Source organism: Mastigoproctus giganteus, chromosome 3, assembly GCF_048544385.1.
Source record: "Mastigoproctus giganteus isolate SK-2022 chromosome 3, ASM4854438v1, whole genome shotgun sequence".
Taxonomy (NCBI): Eukaryota; Metazoa; Arthropoda; class Arachnida; order Uropygi; family Thelyphonidae; genus Mastigoproctus; species Mastigoproctus giganteus.
In genome coordinates this window covers 158,119,350-158,136,843 of record NC_143577.1, presented here as the reverse complement: position 1 = coordinate 158,136,843, position 17,494 = coordinate 158,119,350, and positions in this window count along the sequence as shown.

The window sequence follows — 17,494 nt, the reverse complement described above, 5'->3', positions numbered from 1 at the left end:
CGTAAGACAATAGTTTAATAGGCAATGTCTCAAAATGTGTGGGCACGCCTCCGGCAATTTCGTTCCGAACACGCGTGTGACATAATTCGTGAGGACACGCGCTCGATACAAATGCCTGAAAACGCGCATGCGCTGTATCGTGGCAACTCCTGTCGCGAATTAATTTCTCTTACTGATGTATTCTTGCATTACTGTACTTACTTTTCATTCTGATCTCATTACGTCACGTAATGACATCAGTACGAAAGTACATCAATTCAAGAACTACTCCCGAGTGCCATTCAGAAAGGTGAGTCCCACCCAAATCCCAGTAAGCCGATTCCACTAATAAAGTATGCTTCCCATCAGATAAAAAGTATCCGTAAGAATCCTCCTCATCACAAATCAGCCTGGAATCCTCCATAGGACCACTGCACAGGAGGAACGCTACCAGAACCTCAACAATATCGTAAAACGTTGCCAGCGATAGAAGGCAAAGGAAAACACGAAAAGCCAAGAGAACACACCGGAGAACATATGAAGTTCATAGTACGGACGGCTAACATATCGAAAATCCATGCGATCCCGCTGAAAACCCTCCCACATAAAAGGTCAATTTTTGTCTCTCGGCTTACTCCACGGACTACGGTCGAACAGATGAGATCTTATTTAAATGAAGATCTAAGTATTGATGTGAATGTAACTAGGCGTTCTGCAAAGCATCCACGTTATGCTTCGTTTAAAATCGCAACTGTGAAATCTAATTACAAAATAATCAGCCTTGCCTCATCCTGGCCAGCAGGTGCACTTGTCAAACGTTTCTATTCAACCAAGCTTCCCTTCACCAGGGACAGCATCCAGAGCTGTACGAAACCATAACGATGAAAAGGAAAAGCTGACTCAGACCGGCTATTAAGTCAAGTAACAGAGAGGAATATTCAGGAAATATTGAACCGAACCTGTTAGCTGGTCTTAACAGTATTGACGTAGCTGGCGTGCAACATGAGATGTCTGAAGCCCATATGAATATCGAAGTAAGTGTTACCTCCAGAACGAAATCTAGACTATGTTTGCTGACCACTAGGGCCCAACAAGGATATACATCAAAATTTCTCAGATGTGCGCGACACTACCAAAATGCTAGAAGCATCAGAAATTTTCCATGGTCTGAAGCATCATCTTTTTATACCATGGGAATCCTTCTTCTGTCGGGTATATTTGACTTTCTGTGCATTATGGAAACTTGGTTGTCGCCAATGAAGACGAGGACAGCCAAATTTACGCAGACAAGCTCAGCAACTTCAAACAGACCTATTTGAAGTTGAAGGGGTCTCACTCAGCTTACATGGCAACAGACTTGATGTATGCACTGTATATACCCTCCCGCCCCCAGTAGAAGCCTCTATTCAAGAGGTCTCCAACTGAATCATTAATCAATGCCATCCAACGGCGTCATTACTGGTATGTGAAAACTTCAATATCAGCTCTGGCCAACAGAGTCTTCTTAGGTTTCTTTCTTTCAGTCTAGTTGCTGTTGAATCATAATTCTTCAGAATTATGCGCCTACCAGAAGCTCTAATTTCTTATACCTCATACTTGCAACAGAAATCATCGCCTTTGACAGTCAGCTTGAAACAGCATTCATGCCAGACCACGTACGAATAGCCTTTTCACTTCCAGTCACATACAAGGCACCAACAGAAACCGGTTAAGAAAACTGTGATAACCTCTTCACTCCTAAATCCACAGAAATGTTGCTTTGCAGCATGCATTTTCTCCTAGGAAGTCCTGAATCAATGCGACCCACAGCTCGGGCTGCATGTTCTTACCTGCTGGCTGAATCCCATCGCTCGATTTGTAGTTTAAAAAGCTGTTACAATCTCAATCTATAGCCTGAGCAAAGAGTAGTGGGACTAACAGCTCAGCCTGGAGTCCAGAATAAGCAAAGGCTCCATGCAAACTGGAAAGCCACATCAGACCCACTAAACAGGATTGCATATTCAAGAGCTCGTGCTAAGTCAATAAAAGCAAATGGATTGATAAAACAATCAAGACTGCTGCTAGTAGTGGTATATATGTCTGATGAAGGGCAGCACCTGGAACGTCAGTTAAACTTCATTGTAGCCATAGAGGAGGTATAATAACAAAGTAAACATGAAGGAAACCATTTCAGGTTATAGGAATTCAAATTGAAGGAAATTTTATTCAGAGTTAGACTTTCTTTAAAAATTAGGGGAACCAATTAGAGATGGATAACCTGAAATAGTTAACCACTCAACTGTTTGCAAGAGAATGAATTATACAGAAAGTTATACATCTTTAAACAAACATTATACACACTGTTTGAGACAGAAGAAATTATACAGAAATTTTACAGTTATACAAATGCAGAATATGCAAAATTATGCGCATACAAAATACACAAAGATGTACAGAATTAAACAAATATATAAATAATTATAGAAAAGAAAGAAGAAAAAATTACATATTCAGAAAAAAGAGAGGGTGGTAGCCATTATAGTTGATAAATGTCCTAGCCCAGCAATTAAATTTTAACACATGTTTAAAAATGGAGCAAACAGTTGATGAATGCTACAGCTTATACAGTTTGTGCTACCAGGCTAATAGCAACAATAAAATGTTTCAATACATTCCTTAAAATTTAGAATTTAGCAAATTTAGGGGAAAAGCTTGAAGTTCTGAAATAATTTGGCAATTATGAATGAATTTAAGTTAAATTAGGTGTTGATCGATAATATTAAACAGGTTTATAATTCAGACAATAACTGTCGTCTTTTAAGAAAGACAGAACGTGAGAAATTCTGGAAAGACTGTAAGGAAGTAGGACAGGAAATGAAAACAGATTCCTGACCAAGAGTCACAGGACCAGTGACATACAGTAACTGTGAACGGAATTCATTGTAAATAGGGCAAAAGAAAAGAACGTGGGTAGAATGCTCTACAGAACCTCAAAGACAAACAAATAAATCAAGACTAGAAAAAAACCATTCAAGACGAGGCAGGATTATTTCCCACAGCAACTCAACTCGATTGAGCGACTTGACCACGTCACATGATTTACGCCACAAGGTGTATCGGACTGCAAGAACCTACAGAAAAGATGCCAGCTAAATGCTTCTCACATCTATCATCATTTCAAAAAGAGAGCTAATCCATGCCATCAATGGCCTCCCCACGATGTCATGTTCAGGATATTATGGAATACAACAATTCATCCTAAAGAGTGCTAGTGTTTACATCATAGATGCGCTCCTGGCAATCTTAAATAGCAACTTCACCACTCAAAGCTTCCCAACAGCCTGGAACCAATATATAGTGCGACCCATTCCCAAAACACAAGGAACCACGTCAGCGACACAGTTTAGACCAATAATGAAAGCTGAATGCATTCTCGATGTCATGGAGAAGTGCCTTCTTCCCATCAAGAAGTACCTTCTTGTCATCTAAAGGCTCTTCAAGATAGGACTGAGTCAGCAGTTGTTTACCTGGATATCCAATCCTCATTTGACTGCATGGGTGTCCGTTCCTTCCTTCAGGTGGGCGAGGAAGCTTAACAAATATTCTTGAATTCTTGAAGTTGCTCTTAACGGCTAGAGTTCTCCACCTGACTGTGGATAAAGAATTCTTCAAATGGATAGTTAATGTAGGTGTTCCACAAGGCGGAGTTATCTGATCTCCTCTTTACTGCTGCAATCCAGCTATTTTGGTGCCAGAAAACGGATTTTATTAGCTATGCTGATGATCTGAAACTCCTCTATCATACATGCCAGATATCGCATCCGAGCCTGTTGTCAACAGCGTACAGAATCTAATATCGTACCTCTCGCAGTTCTCCTTAAAAATCAATCCAACGAAATCTGCACTAATGATATTCTCTCTAAAAACATGTCCAACACAACTGAACCAAATACATGAGACGCCCATCCCACTATTCGCCAATGACGGAGATCTCGGGGTCATTTTTGACTCTAAACTCTGCTTCCAACACTATGTTGCAAATATCCACAACAAGATTTGCAAATCCAGGTGGCTTACCAAGAAACACCTTCTTCATGTCACCGAGTATAAGAACGCACTTCAGTACATATACCGGTTTGTTCATCCCATCATCACCTATGGGGCTGAAATCCTGGGGTCGGCGACGAAAACTATTTTGACGAATACTGTGTTCTTCTTTGGATGCTGTACAAGCATAAATTTACGCCCCTCACATGTTCGTCACAAATAAAGGATCTACTAAATTTTAGAAATGTTTCAGAGCGGATCTTCGCCCTCCGCTTACTCGCAACTGTAATAATGAGAGTAAGCGAAATAAACAAGCCTAGATTCTGGCAGCTGTGTCAAACGAAAATCCCCCCCCCCTGCCACCCTTAAAAGCCCTCCAATCCCTTCAGTCTGTGATATGGAAGCTCAGGAAAGTTGGCAGGTTCCTGCCTATGGAAATGTTCCAAAAGATTGATGCGGATTTCAAGAAGTTTATTGAAAACAAAACCTACAGAAGACGTGTCATCAGAGAGTAGTTCTCATCCTAAGCTGAGTGGTTGCCTATGCGGTTCCAAGTTCTGCGCGGAACACTTTTTTTACTCTATGGCTGAGTTAGTCAGTCTCAGGCATTCCTCGGAAAAAAACTGGGGTTTTTCGACCAGAAAAGCAGGCAAATCGACCAGAGAACACACTCAATTTAAAGAAACAGTACGTATGGGTAGTTGAATTAACATTCCGGGTGATCCTAATATAATATTTTATGAAGTTCCAAGAGCAGTGATCCGACAAGCATGACACTCTGATGACTATCACGGTTAAAAAAATATCATGTAAATAACTTTCTTTGTAATTATCTTCAGTTTCATGATATGTTAAACCTCTAGCATTTTTGCTGTTATGGGTATTATATCAGTCCTCTGTGTAATCCATTCCGTTCACTGATTGCAATGAAGATATATTAATTAATTAATATACGAACTAGATGTATTGCCTTCGATGGCGCTTTTGATTCCCTCTGTTGGGAAAGTCCCCTAGATTGTCTATGATGTGACAATTGCTCAGAGCAGCTAATCATTTTCGGCATAGGTCCATCTAGGTTGTTTCTAACAACATCTCTTGAGACTTGTTTCTAGAGAGGTCCCCAGAACTTAGCCTCCCAGTGCCTCTCTTCTGGAACATTGTTATATATACCTGGTTTCGTCAACAGCTTAACTACACCAGTACCATCGCCTATGCTGATGACTTGGTTCTTTTCTTTCCTGGCAAAGTCTCGCCTAGACCTTGAGCAGAGAGCCAACAACACACTTCATAATCTGGTAAATTGGGCAAGTCATAAAAACTACGTGTATCCCAATCAAAACGAAAATGATGATGTTCCAAGATAAACTCGACTATAGAAGACCACTAAATATCAAAATTGAAGACAAACAAATTCCATTGGTTCTACAGCTAAAATATTTAGGCATTCTTCTGGATGATCAACTAAACTTATTTTACTCCACATATTAACAATGCTACTATAAACGTCAAGAAATTTACAGCTGCTATTATGAGAATTTCCCATGCCGAGTGGGACCTGAACGAATTGCTTCTTTATTATCTTTCATTTTGTCCGGAGCCTCGTTCCACAGGGCTTCAGGGCTTCTAAAGCTAAACTGATCTCCCTACCGCGATTTATACTTCGGATCTGTGGAACAGTATTTTCTGCTGCTCTGCAGGTTCTAATCAGGGTTTTACCCCTCGACCTCCATATGGTATATAAATGCCTTGCCTACAGAATAAAGCATGGAGTTCCAACTGAAATTTTAGACATTACCTGCGATGTAACTAGACACTAAAAGAGAAAAACGCCGCATTTGACACGAACTAATAAAAATCTGGAAAATGGGTTGGGATACTGGTGATACAGGACAGGCTACAAGCTCATTTATCTCGCAAGTCACATTTGCAACAAACAAAAATATAAACTGATGGTTCTCTCCGAATGTAAACACCACCAAGCTTAACAGGACATTGATCCAAAAATTCTAAGTTATCCAATTAGGCCTTACCAACCTTGGTTGATGCTCTTGTGTTGAAGAAGAAACATGGTCTCATGTATTGTATTACTGCAACAATTATACTGATTCAAGAAATATTTTGTGGAATTTGGTGATAGGGTATTCTGAAGGTAATGAATCTGGTTTTTTTTATTGAAAACTCTGCATAGTTTCAAGCCCTACAACAATTCTCTGCTGAAGTTTTCAACAAAATGAAATTACTACTTCTACAACAACACCTTCAAACTACGACTACAGGATCCTCTTCTGAGCTTAAAAATCTCAACTGCTTCATGTATTAAGATGTTCATATCTACTTACGTAATGACTTTCCATGTTGATGTATTTCGTGCTACAATTTAGTGGATGTTTCTTGCCTAACACGACCATTTGTTAAAAATCCATCTGCTGATGTTCTCTTGGACCTATGGCTTCTTTACCTACTGATAACATTTTTGGATATTGACTACCTGATTCGCCTCCATTTTCTATGGATGTTACAACTACTTAAGTTGGTTCACTACCTTTGACTCTCGTTGATTGTTGATGATTGCCGACATCCTAAGAGTTTTTCTTTTCTTTTTTTTTAATATATCCCAGTTTTATATTAGGGTGTGTGTAGTTTTTTCTTCTTTTTTATTTTGAACCTTAGTCCAGGCAGCTATGGGTGCGGGATTTATTGCTGGTACCCGCTGGTAGCACCACCTCTTGTAGGTGGGATTTCGCTCTTTAGGGCAGATGTTTGTGGCGGCTGCTAATGATATATAAAATCAACGGGGAGTTTATTTTCGTTGCAAAAAGTTTCTCCAGCAGTTGAATATTTGCGGTTGCAATCTCTACTTTCCATGGGGCTAGGCGGAGGTCGGAATAGAGGAACGATCTGGAGACAGCGAACGGGCGTCTCCAGTTAGTTGGTTAACCCACTTCAGGATCCAATAATCGAGCCCAAAATATCAGCTGAGCTGTGCTTGAAGAGCTGAGGACCAAATAGCAGAAGCATAGAGAGGGATCAGAAAAAACATCTTTTGATGTACTGTGTCATTAGGGCGGGGTCGCTAACACCCAGTAGCTTCTGCCTAATCTTCCATATAGCTGCGTGTGCCTTGGTCTTCATACTATCGAAGTGCCGTACAAAAGAGAGGCCTTCGTCTCACGTAAAGTCGAAATACGTGTAGGAGACCTTCTTGACTTGAATATCCCCTATTCGGACATTTTTTTTCTTTCTCTTTTTATTCACTACTAGTTATGCTGATTTTATTGGATTAAGCTCAAGACCAATTTGAAGTTAAGTAATTTTGAAACATCTGCATTTGGTGATTTGCCTTTTCCTTCCATTATTGAATTTTCTCAGCATCTTTTGAGGTTACGAAGAATTTCGTACCATCTGCGTAAGAAGCAAAGTTCGTAGATATTTCCATGAAAGGTTCCAGCGCTGTCGTCAATAGAGTCGCCAATAGGATTCATCAACACCTCTAGTAATGTTCGGAATGTCCGAAGATTACTGTACATGACTAAGGGGTGTCTAGTCGACGTCCAGTATTTTTCTATCTATGTGGAAATATTCTCTGAGAATATGTAGTAGAGGAGCTATTGCCAAATTATCATAAGCAGCTTTTATATCCAGGAAGAGGATGTCCAGCTGTGCTCTCCTGTTCAGCGCATGTTGTATTCGTAACAAGGTATCCAGCAAGTTGGTACTGGTTTGCAAGTAGGAGGGCCTGTGCTGGAAACAGTGCCGAGCTCGATCGGATTGTATGGCTTTTTCAAATATTTTTAGACGGGTGCAGCACATGGATATAGGCCTAAAGTCCTTGGATTCTTCAGTTTGGGCACTGATCTCGCTAGTAGCAGTTCCATATCCTTCGTATCGTTGCCTCTTTCAGAATCTGGTTAAAGAGATGCAGCAGACGGTCAAGGATAAACGTGCTGCATAACTTTATCAAAAATTATGGAAAGCTGGCAAGTCCCATAGTGACCTCACTTGGTAGGGTATTGATGATTTTCTACAGGGTGTCAGGAGTAATTCCTATCCAATAAATGCAAGCATTTTCGTAAAAATATTACGTAGTAAATATAATCTTAACTGTCAGATGACGTAGGTTCCTAATGTAGTAAACAGCGTGAATGAGATATCTGCAAAGAAAGAATAGGTTCAAAAGTTCGCGGGCAATAGCACAGTGTGTATCTGTCTGTACCAGTGGTCCCCACAAGACCATCGGACGATGAAATGGATCCTATGCAACACAGTCTTCAGATTAGACAGTTAAGTGAAAGCGGTTATTTTAGGGTTTTAGGCACATTGGAGATATGTTGCGTCCTATATATTATGTCTGCAAATCGCGTGTGTTCTGTGGTCGATTTGCCCATCGCGGAAGGGCCTCAGCGAATTTGAAGATGGACAGGTGGTGGGTTTCTGTAGAGGGAGACGTAGCGTATGACAGATTTCAGAGCTTCATCAATGTTTTGAAGATTTCTCTATGGAACGTCGTACGTCAGTGAAAGGCATATGGCTACGTCCCAGTTGAAAATTGACCATGGATACCGAGATTTTAACATATTCAAACAATCGATTCGAAGATCTCTGTTATATACATGAACTGTACCCGTTGTTGCTGAAGATCGCTCAGAAGGTCTGGGAACGTACGAAAATTGTCAGCCCATCATGAGATGAAGTGATGCAAAAGGTCAAAAGGTTATATGACTTGGGCTATTTGACGATATTAAAATGCATTCGTTTCTTAGTGGTGATTACACCACATTGCACTAGTGTATCATGTATGTATTTACAGTATTTTGTGTAAGGGTGGCGCCTAGAACAGGAGTTCATCTCCGCCTCGTGTCACTGTGAAGATACAGATCACTGTGAAAATACCAGATATGTGAGTGTCGTATTGGTCTGGCCACTTGGTTATCCGAAAGCAGGAGTCAACAGGACGACTGATTCCGGGTATTCGTCCCTTACCACGAGAAGGTGGACCAATCCTACTATCAAAAACGCTGTCTATCTCCAAAGAGACATATCCCCACTGCTGGAGGTAATGCCTGTAGTGAGGATGATAATCACACTTGTTTCCTAATCCAGGGAAAAATAAAAGGGGGTATAGGAACTTGTAAAGAAGCAAAACATTAAAGACATATATCCAGAGAAGAAAATTTCTTCAAGAAGGATATATCAAAGAAAGAACAAATTAACGCCACGACACACACACAAAACTCAGAATTTGAGGAAATTGAAATTAACTACATTTCATTTAGCAGAAGACTTCAATGGCAAACTCTTGTAAGCACGCGCTCTTTGAGTGGACCGGGGTTCAAGCCCGAGAGTGCTAAATACGATTAACGTTTGTATTGATTGATTTATTGTAAACTCCACTGACCTGGTGGTCGTACCGGAGTATAAACAGGAACAGATTTTGTTGAGTCTGAAGGAGTAAATATTCGTGTCCAGGAGTTGCACGAATTGCAGACTTGAGCTTCATCCTGATGTCGTCACAGAGAATACAGTCACAGATAAGGCGACGCCAATATTCTTTATCACCGCAGTAGTAGAGGTTAGTTGCGTGGGCACCAGTTTGAAACAGTTTTTAATTTAGGGAATCTTGGCCCGTTACCAAAAATGAAGTTTCCAAACTTATAGAGAACAATGGTCTCACAGATTTAGAAAGAAAAAAAAGACACATCTGGAAGGAACTTTCATCTTACAGCACCAAGAGAGGGTAGAGTTCACACCTGGACTGCAAAATATTAACAAGTGCATTTAAACATCTAGTTTTTTTTTTTCTTATTTGGGATCGGAACTTAAATTTAACTCAATGTCCAGAAATTTGGACGGGATTTGCTTTTTGATGCGAAAGACTACAAGTAAATCAAGAGGAATGGTGTCAGTGCATTATGTCTGTACAAGTTTCAAGGGGCTGACGTACATGTTGTGCCAGCTGAAAAAGCGTGAATAACTCGCTGGAAAAACCCTGCTCCTTCCTCCTGACATTTCTCTTAGTGTCCCAATACTTTTGGTAACATAATGCGTTTCGATAACAGATAAGTAGTTTGTTCGTTAGATGCGAATGCAGATATATTACTTGAGTGTGACTGCGGTTAGGAGGTGCTGCATGCCTTGTAACTGGGTATCTCGGCGTGTGCTCCCGATATGACGAAGTGCGGGGAACTTTTTTTTTGGTAGCTTTTGCGAGCAGTATCCTCTTTGCTTGCAGCAGTAGCTGACGGGGAAATTTAATGGCCCTTTATCGTTTGCACCGCTAACGATCTCTAGGACAGCGACGCATTGAACGAGATGGATAAACAGACCGACAGCGTTCAAAACACCATTTAAATTATCAGGAGGGAAAGACGAAAGCAGTAGTCGCAGTAACCGCAGTATAAATAATAATCTAATAGAGCTCGTTATGGTAAACTAAAGAGAATTGGCTGCTGTTGTCGATTCTGCTACTTGATTGATAAACAGCGACAGTGTACATTGGAGATACAAAAGAGCAAGGGGAATGCAGTCACTTCGACGAAGGTCCAACTTAAAAAAGATGAGTTTGTTTAAAGAAAGTATAAGAGGAATGTGGATTGGATGGATTTCATCTTTGGATGAAATTAAAACAAAACGCGTGTTTTGTTTTGTTTTTTTTTTCGTTAAATATGTGATCAGTTAATAGAAAGCACAGTTGCAATTGGACGTTTGAACGAAATTAACGAAACCATCAAAACAGAATTTATGTCTTGATATGAATTTTTACGCCCGACTAAATTCCTAATTTTCAGCTTTTTTCCGGGAAGTCCAGATATCCATGAATAGTGCACGCAACGCACATTATGCAAATTATTAATGCCTATAAAAACGCGAGTTACGACCACATCACTTCATTTGCGTTTTCTGGCTTGCTCGATGGGACAGCCACATCTCCAGTACTCAAGATGGCAAGTCATCGTCGTTTAAATGATTCTTTGGGACAGCAGGCCGTTGACTAAAGTGCCATCTTGGTACGACAACACCACTGCAAAACATACCCAAGTGGGGAAGAAATATCTTGAAACTGAAGATATCCAACGACTGCCGTGTCCAGCACGATCACAAGACTTAAATCCGATCGAACATGTGTGGGGCGCCCTTGAGAATCGTGTTGCAATCCGACATTTGGTGAGCATCTGCGCTGGTAAAAGAATAGGATTTGTTTCACAGAATCGTATAGACACCCTTATATCGAGCACGGTTCACCGCTGTCAGGCCTGTTTATCCGTTGGAGGGGGATCATATGCCTGATGTCATGTGACCATATTTTGGGGCATCTTGTATCGACTTTTCTAATGTGATCTCTTTGGTAATTCTTATGCAACCCCTATAAATGTCCCTTATACCTGTCAGAAGTTTCTCGCTGTCTCTTCCTTTCATCATTATTCTATGGTACACCACTATACCAAATTTTGCCATGCTTCATCGCAAGCTGCACGAGTTACACCACGTTTTCTGCGTGTTCTGTTAATGTTGTCGAGCGGTGTAGCGCTGTATTGTGAAGGAATACCTCGAGCATGGAAAGCAAGTTGCTGAACAGATCTTTACCGTTATTAAAAGTGAAAAATCAAAGCTCACGTGCAATTTATATGCATATAAAAAGTCAGTGGGAATAAAAATATTGATTTGCATTGAAAATAGGAGCAAACTGCAAAACGCTGTGTCTTGTAGAAAATCGAAGCATAAATTTGTAAGAAAATATGAACGAATGAACAAGGAATACGCATTTATGCTTAAAAAAAAAGTCGGCTTTATATTCTGGATTATTTATCAGTTTTGCGCAGGTTAGACTCAATTTTTGAGCTTAATTCCACTCAAGATCGGAAATTTGTGTTGTTTGATTTTTCGCCATGGCAGCTAACGTATCACGCATTTTTATTCTTTGGTTGGGCTTGTCTGTTTACTGGATGAAAACTATGAATTTCTGAGAGAAAAACAAAAATTATGCAGCCCTCGACGTAGACCGACAAATTCAGATGCTTCGTGGGGGAAAAAAAATCGAAAATCCAAATCCTATTTGTAAAGCAAGGGGAGCTACAATGAGGGCTGATACCTCTTTCCAGTAAATATTTATGTTCATAGCAATGATAATTTATGCATGCATTCTTTAAGACTTCATATTCGAGAAGATCCAGTAGTGTGAGAAGGTTGGAAGCATTTCGATTGGATTGTTCCTGCAAACAGCTTTCGAAGTTACTGTCACTTCTTCACACCCCTAAAAATGGTGTGTAGATTTCTCCCCAGTTTGAAATAGTGGCTGTATTATTGTTAATTTTATTTCAAATGACGACTGTTCTGATGGTACGCTTTCTTATATAACACGCTTCTTGGCTGGCACGCAGCAGTGAAACTTGTGAATTGACATTTTTTCTTATAATGTGGAACATTTTGTACGATGATGAGAGTTGCATGCAATAATACCACTTTCGATGGATATAATAACGCCATCCTAAGTGTGTTTCTTCAATGCATATTTGATAAATTGGCAAAATTGCAAATTCGCAGTAGTTATAATTAGTGCGAATCTCATATAATTGACCATGGCCAAATTACACGAGCGCGGAAAAGTAAATAAATTAACTTTACCATTTTTTTAATTCTCATGGGTCGATACAATCAGAAGGAAATGGAAGGAATATCGGCTCAGAAAAGCGATCGGATTAGTTCGTAAAGGGTGGCCGCCGTGACAAGAGCAACCCATATCCAGAGGAGAACACTACGTGCTGCGGGAATCTCATTCTAAACGACCAGGAAAAACCACACCTTGTTTAAAGAATGAAGCGAGTCCAAGAAGTTGGTTGTGGCTTTACTAGGAAATCTTAGTGCGAAATTGCATTTCAAATCTGTTTATATTCTTTATCCTTAATGAAAATGAACTGTAGAAGAGCAATTCCGATAAACCTTCATTGAGGACCTTGGGCGCACACCTAATCACGTCTCTTTTTACTGTATTATAAGGTGGTTATCAACTTTTACTGCTTTAAATTACGTTTATAGACCTGTGAGAACCCAATATTGTTCTATTAAACAAAAAAAGTATTGTGATGATGATCAGTAAGCTTTGGATCTAATGTTTTTTTTTATTGATTTTATGTCACATCTGGAAATTTTAAATTTATCACTCCAGAATTAAGAAATGTTTAATTTAAGAACTTTCTCTGAACAAGTTAAAGTACAGTCAAACATTCTTCAAAAGACTAAATAATTTGCTTCCATCCCAAAATAAAGAGAAGCTCAACTTCTAAATGGCTTTCAAATCAGATTTCATGGCTTGCAGGAACTGAATTCTTTATTTGCCTATTTTTATAAATCCATCCTAAAACTGAGGTAATCAGCAACAGTTTTCCGGTTCCGAACTCCTGATTGGCTATACATCATGTACTTGGAAAAATGAAACTCTGTCAAGGAAATAAGAGTTTAAAGTTGTTACTGAATTGTAATCTACAACTGTGCTTTGAAGAACCAGAAACAAAATATACTCAACTCAAGAAGATTGCGATTTATCTTTCGGCACAACCTATTGCTGCGAATATTTCCCAACTCACTGATGAAATACAAACATCGTATCTGATTATACGCATTTCTGCGTAATTTGAAACCTTGCTGTGATGGAAATCCACATTGCCCGGCATTCCTGTTACTATTCTGATGATCACTCATTGACGCATTCAAACAGCTGTGATTTATGATATTTTTAAGGTGAAATTTAATAAAAGAAGATGTTTGGAAATGTAAAAAGTATGCGTGTAGAAATTCGTGTATATTTTGAGGATCCCACAGTTCTTAAAATTCTTGTATACGACTTGAAAGTTCAGTAAGCTTGATCATAATTGAATATATACTCCGAAAGTTCACTATTACGAATATGGCGTATACTGAGAAATCTGTTACATCTAGTTTGTTTAACCTACCGTAAATTTACAACGAATAACGGATGAACCACGTGTTGCTGCTACCAACGCTTTAAACTGCTATGGTAACGTAGCTTTTATCTCTCTTTTATCTGTAAAGATAAAAGAAATGCCGTAAATAAAGATTCATATTAATCTTTTTGTCATCACTGCTGCTTGGGCACTACTTGAAGCACAATTCTGGAGTTACCAGTTACATTTGTTAAAGAAGAAAGAATTTATCACCAGACTTGCAGACCATACATAACCATGTCATCAACTGATGTGCCTTCGCTTTATGACTCTTGTTATTTACATTTATAGTTAATTCTCTCTAGAGTATAATGGAAACTTCTTCATCTCCTTTATCTTCCTCTTCTTCATCAGGAGAACTTACTTATCTAGCAGGGTAATATCCGTATACAAGGTGTCGCGTCAAAAGTTGCTTAACGAGTAGTGCAGTGTTTCTCATCTAGGAATCGCGGTCTCTCGGTGGTCATGGAGGAATACCTTAGGGACCGCGATATACTATAGGAAATTAAAAACTTAAACTGATTTAATGAATAATTTTATATATTTATTTATTAAACCAGTTTAAATTAAATCAGTATGCAAAATACCAGAATTGAGAAAAACTCTATGTTCAGCTCCAACCATGATATTAGTCTTCCACTGAGCCAGCGGAAGAGTGGCAATCCCTTTTTGATTTTAACTAAATCCGCACTCGTTCGGCAACTCTTTTACTTGTCATAACAAGTAAAATGTCAGACTGATGTACTTGTTATGGTAAGGCACCAGAGACTCCCGGCAACACAGCGGATAGAGTCACTTCACTCTCTTACCAGGTGGAAAAGGTTTGACTTCGATTCCTTCGGAAGCATCCTTAAAATACACGGAAGTTACAGACACCTTGGTGCAAATTCTAACCACCCCAATTCTCTGTCTCACAATACGATATGCAGTAGTAATTCTGGAGAAGAAACACACAAGTTCGCATATTCCTGCACTTATATAAGGGTTGAGCTCCAGCTGGACTGCTTCCATCATTAAAGTCGACAATGTTTGATCATGGGGGTGAGATCAATTCATGCGTGTGTTGGCTTATCTGTGTAACTAGGAACTAAAAGTGTTCTGTCGAAGGGGAGAGAATTGGCCGCGAGCTGCGACTTCGCTGTCATTATGGACTTTGTGGAAAAGTAAATCGGTCATGTTTCTAAAGTTGTATTTCTTGATTTTTGCACTTTTTGATTTTTTTCGAGTTTTATTTGTTATGGTTTTTAACCGCACATCAGTTCACGTACATTCTTTTTTTTTTTAATAATATATTTTTTAAAAGTTTTTCAATGCGTTAGGTTTGGGGATGTGACTGCAGAGTTGCGCGATCTTGAAGATTTGTGAAATCTTGGACCTAAATTGCTCAAGTTGTTCGTTTTAATTTTTGTTTCAAATTTCAACGTTTTCTTTTCAACTGAAACTTCTGATATAACAAAAGATATAACTGATTAAATCCAATATCATATCAGACATGATCAGTTAGATCTATAATATTTTTCTCAATGGAGAGCAAAAAAAGAACTGTGTGGGGCATGGACTAACAAAATAATCTACCCTGAAATTTTTTGCAAATCTTTTCTCTCAATCATTCATAAAAAATGTCTTATTTTAAATTATATCCCAGTAATGCCGTTTTCATTTTCTATCCCTTATTAACCCACTGAAGCTGCGTTTTTTTAGCTTTTATAATCGATCAAGTACTCGAAATTTCTAACATAGTGTCACCTCTGACAACAAGGATTTTATCTGATTTGAAACTGAACATAATAATAAAGTTGTGATTCGAATATAATTTAAAGTATTCCTTAATTTTTCTCTTACATAATTTTCTGAAATGATTGAGTTCTCCAACTTTTGTTTCTGGTCTCTTTGAGAATCGGTTATTCAAAAGATGTTTAATATCTGCGCAAACTGGGACACATGTTTTGTATTTTCAAAGTTAAGTAGTTAGTCTGGGCATTGGTTTGATAAAAAAAAAGAGCAAACATTAAACAAATAGTTTGTCTATACAAATACAAGCTGTACCTGTGGAGAGGTCCCTTACACATCGCAGATTTGCGCCGATAATTTCAAGGATGATCGATTGTCTGCAACCAACGTCTACCACGACAAATAAACTAATTATTTCATTCGGATTAAATGAAATGGCTTACCTGGTGTGCTGAAGCTGGCTATTTCCTCTGCTGCGCTTGGTAACCATCTTGAGAAATTGTCCGAACACAGTCCTCCGTAAATAGAGTTGTAGGGCAAATGACATTCTGTGAGGGCGCTGTCCAGTGATGCCGGACCTGTGAGACTGGCTGCGGTCGATACCACCGTTGGGCTGCAAGGAGATTTAGCATCAGGTAAATCCAAGATATCTCGGACGGTGAAACTACTGGGTTTTGTGCCGGCACTCACAGACATTTTCATGGTGAGTCCCGTGGCATGCGGCCCGCACTGCGCGCAGCATACGTCACTCACACAAACTCAGAAGCAAAGTTTACGATGCCGATCATAGCATCGGGTCATTTAGTAGTACATGTATGGAGAGAAGCTGGAGAGCAGTCTTAGCTACGGGCACTTTTCGGAAGCGGGCTGTGAACGCTACATGTACGTATGTGAGGTGTGTGTTTGTATGTTAAGGAGACTCCTCGCGTCACTAGCAAACGGTGCACTCCTTGCCGACCACGTCGAAACCACCTGGAAGAATCGCCAACGCCGGTCACAGGGTGGTCCTGCCGTGACATGTCCCGTGACGGAAGACCCCAGGAGACCTTGCCGACGGTGACAGGGGGTGGTACACGCTATCCTTCGGCTTATTTATCAACGCCGTCGGCACGTATCCTGATTGGCCATCGCGACGAGTCGGTCATCCTCCTAAAGGTGGAGTTTGAACGCATGGCTCCCGTGAGGACAGTCGTACGAAAGGAGACGACGGGTGTTGATGGTTTAAGTGCTACTTTGTGCATCGCGTTTCTCTGCCAGCGTGAGTTGCTTATTAAGACAAGCGAACTGCAACTTAAATTAACTCTGAGCCTGGCCTCTTCTTTACTGCCACTGAAAATAGGGGGAGTGGGCTCATAGCAGGGAGTTTTGAACTCGGAGACAGGACGAAGGAGAGTAGTATTTATTACAGATCGATATTTCAACAACCGGTGCTTTTACAGAACCACCTCTCATTTCTAGATTAGGCTTCTTCGCAAATACCCTTGCATGCTACAGAACAGACCACATTTGAAATGAGTTGTTGATAAATTATTGAGAAAGAGATTTTTCTTTGCTAAGGGTGCATCACGCTTTAACTGCTCATCGTTCATCAGAAGATCAGGCAGATTTTTCTCTCAGAAACAGGCTAGAACTGCTGGAAAAAATCATTTTTCCTCTACTTAGCAGACATCGCAGTGTATAAGTCCTCAGGATATCGCCGGTTTAAACTCACGCAAATAACAGAAGGTGTACAGGAGTAAATAAATCCAAATCCAAATATGGTTTCATTGCACTTAATTTGGAGTTACCTTTAGACTTTTCTT